We start from the raw sequence: 4069 nt of genomic DNA, 5'->3' as shown, positions 1-4069 counted from the left end.
TTTTGTTAGGCATGCTACTGTTCCTATTTCATATATATCCATATATATGTGTATATAAAACCATCTAGGTTGACATAACTATTTACATAACTAATTAAATACACATATAGTTCAAGTGGTAATGCAGTTTGACAAATGACTGATGTATTTGAAGATTAAATTGTGAACTCTGAGGTATTGATCATTACTTGGGATTTAGGGGAAAGAAAGTTCTGGTGTCTGAGAAGAAGGTAAGTTCTTTCTTCTTTGCTTAATTTTCAAACCAAGACACCCTCATCCGTGTGATGTATCTTTCCCTACTGAAGAAGGAACTAAATTATCTTACAATTCAGGACAGCTTGAGGACACCAATGAAAATGAGAGTGTGAAGGAGAAGTTCAGGAGAAGAGAACAGAAAAAGTAATTTCCACACACACACAGAAGCGGAGCCATGCATTTTATGGAATCCAATTATTAAATGCCAGTATGGCATATATAGAAAATGTTAATAGAAAATGTTAATAAAAATTCACTGCAGACAAAACAGGTCAAGATGGCAGAGAAGTAGCAGGCTGAGACGACATCAGGTAGCAGGAGATCAGCTAGATAGCTTATCTAACCATTGCGAACATCTACAAATCCAACAGGAGATCGAAGAGAAGAAGAGCAGCAATTCTAGAAACAGAAAATTGACCACTTTCAGAAAGGTAGGACCTGTGGAGAAGTGAATTCAAATTGACAGGAAGATAGACTGCAGGGGAGGGGCCAGCTCCTGGCAAGTGGCAGAACAATGGAGCACAAAATCAGGACTTTTAAAATCCGCTCCACAGAGGGACATCGCTCCAGAGGCTAAACCAGGGGGAATCCCATGTGGGGTCAGAGTAACCCCAGGTCCCGCGGGGTCACAGAAGGACCAGGGGTGTCTAAGTGTGGCAGAGCTCACAGGTATTAGAGTTGGGAAGCCGGCTACAGTGACAAAGCAGAGGAGTGAGCTATCAGCTCGGGGTTACCTTGAACCGGTCACAGGCTGGGTGAGCTCAGAGGACCGCCGGAAGCCACAGACACAGAAGTGACCGGGCGCTTATCTCCAAGTGCGAGCAATTGAGCGCTTTCCTCCAAGCACAACCAAAGGCCAGGGAGACTGAGGCGGTTGGGCGCTTTTCTCTGAGGGCGCACGGAGGAGCGGGACCCTGAACTCTTGGCTCCTCCAGGCTGGAGATTGGGAGACCACCATATTCATTCCCGTCCTCCGGAACTCTATGGAAATTGCTCAGGGAACAAAAGCTCCCAAAAGCAAACCCGAGTGGATTACTTAGCCTGGCCACTGGTAAGGGTGGTGCAATTCCACCTGGGGCAAATACACTTGAGAATCACTATAAGAGGGCCCTCCCCCAGCAGATCAAGAAGAAACCCAGCCAAGACCAACTTCAGTCACCAAGGAGAACAGCGGAATTCCAGAGGAGGAGAAAGCAAATCTTATCTGGACAAAATGACAAAGCAGAAAACCTCACCACAAAAAAAGAGAACAAGAGGGGGCGCCTGGGTGGTTCAGTGGGGTAAAGCCTCTGTCTTTGGCTCAGGTCATAATCCCAGGGTCCTGGGATAGAGCCCCGCATTGGTCTCTCTGCTCAGTGGGGAGCCTGTTTCCTCCTCTCTTTCTTCCTGATTCTCAGACTACTTGTGATCTTTGTCTGTCAAATTAAAAAAAAAAAAAAAAAAAAAAGAATAAGAGGCAGTACCAAAGGCTGGGGACCTAATACTTAATACCAATGTCAATACAGACATTGGTAATATGACAGATCTAGAGTTCAGAATGACAATTCTCAAGGTTCTAGCCGGACTTGAAAAAGGCATAGGAGATATTAGAGAAACTCTCTCCAGAGAGATAAAAGCCCTTTCTGGAGAAATGAAAGAACTAAAACCTAACCAAGTTGAAATCAAAAGAGCTATTAATGAGGTGCAGTAAAAAAATGGAAGCTCTTACTGCTAGGATAAATGAGTCAGAAGAAAGAATTAGTGACATAGAAGACCAAATGACAGAGAATAATGAAGCTGAGCAAAAGAGAGTCAAACAAATACTGGACAATGAGGAGAGAATTCAAGAGATCAGTGACACCATAAGACAGCACAATATTAGAAAAATTGGGATTCCAGAAGAAGAAGAAAGAGAGAGGGGAGCAGAAGGTATATTGGAGAGAATTATTGGAGAGAATTTCCCTAATATGGCAAAGGAAACAAACACCAAAATCCAGGAGATGCTAAGAACGCCCCTCAAAATCAGTAAAAATAGGTCCACACATCGTCACCTGATAGTAAAATTTACAAGTCTTAGTGACAAAGAGAAAATCCTGAAAGCAGCCCAGGAAAAGAAGTCTGTAACATACAAGGATAAAAACATTAGATTGGCAGCAGACCTATCCACAGAGACCTGGCAGGCCAGAAAGAACTGGCATGATATATTCAGAGTACTAAACGAGAAAAACATGTAGCCAAGAATACTATATCCAGCTAGGCTATCACTGGAAATAGAAGGAGAGATAAAAAGCTTCCAGGACAAACAAAAACTGAAAGAATTTGCAAACACCAAACCAGTTCTACAGGAAATATTGAAAGGGGTCCTCTAAGCAAAGAAAGACCCTAAAAGTAGTAGATCAGAAAGAAACAGAGACAATATACAGTAACAGTCACTTTACAGGCAATATAATGGCACTAAATTCATATCTCTCAATAGTTACTTTGAATGTTAATGGGCTAAATGCCCCAATCAAAAGACACAGGGTATCAGAATGGATAAAAAAACAAATCCCATCAATATGCTGCCTTCAAGAAACTCATTTTGTCAGAAGACACCTCCAGATTTAAAGTGAGGGGGTGGAAAAGAATTTACCATGCTAATGGACATCAGAAGAAAGCTGGGCGGCAATCCTTATATCAGATCAATTAGATTTTAAGCCAAAGACTATAATAAAAGATGAGGAAGGACACTACATCATACTCAAAGGGTCTGTTCAACAAGAAGACCTAACAATTTTAAATATCTATGCCCCTAACATGGGAGCAGCCAACTATATAAACCAATTAATAACAAAATCAAAGTAATACATTGGCAATAATACAAAAATACTAGGGGACTTTAACACTCCCCTCACTGAAATGGACAGATCATCTAAGCAAAAGATCAACAAGGAAATAAAGGCCTTAAATGACACACTGGACCAGATGGACATCACGGATATATTCAGAACATTCTATCCCAAAGCAACAGAATATACATCCTTCTCTAGTGCACATGGAACATTCTCCAGAATAGACCACATCCTGGGTCATAAACCAATTCTCAACTGGTATCAAAAGATTGGGATCATTCCCTGCATATTTTCAGACCACACGCTCTGAAGCTAGAACTCAATTGCAAGAGGAAATTTGGAAGGAACCCAAATACATGGAGACTAAACAGCATCCTTCTAAAGAATGAATAGGTCAACCAGGAAATTAAAGAAGAATTGAAAAATTTCATGGAAACAAATGATAATGGAAACACAACGGTTCAAAATCTGTGGGACACAACAAAGGCAGTCCTGAGAGGAAAATATATAGCAGTACAAGCCTTTCTCAAGAAATAAGAAAGGTCTCAAATACACAACCTAACCCTACACCTAAAGGAGCTGGAGAGAGAACAACAAAGAAAGCCTAAACCCAGCAGGAGAAGATAAATCATAAAGATCAGAGCAGAAATCAATGAAATAGAATCTAAAAAAGCAATAGAACAAATCAATGAAACTAGGAGCTGGTTCTTTGAAAGAATTAATAAGACTACACCCTGGCCAGACTTATAAAAAGAAAAGAGAAAAGACCCAAATAAATAAAATCATGAATGAAAGAGGAGAGATCACAACCACCACCAAAGAAATACAAACAATTATAAGAACATACTATGAGCAACTCTACACCAACAAATTTGACAATCTGGAAGAAATGGATACATTTCTAGAGACATAAACTACCACAACTGAACCAGGAAGAAATAGAAAACCTGAACAGACCCATAACCAGTAAGGAGATTGAAACAGTCATCAACAAGCTCCAAACA

This window comes from Mustela erminea, chromosome 3, assembly GCF_009829155.1.
Source record: "Mustela erminea isolate mMusErm1 chromosome 3, mMusErm1.Pri, whole genome shotgun sequence".
Taxonomy (NCBI): Eukaryota; Metazoa; Chordata; class Mammalia; order Carnivora; family Mustelidae; genus Mustela; species Mustela erminea.
This window is presented reverse-complemented; position numbering follows the sequence as displayed.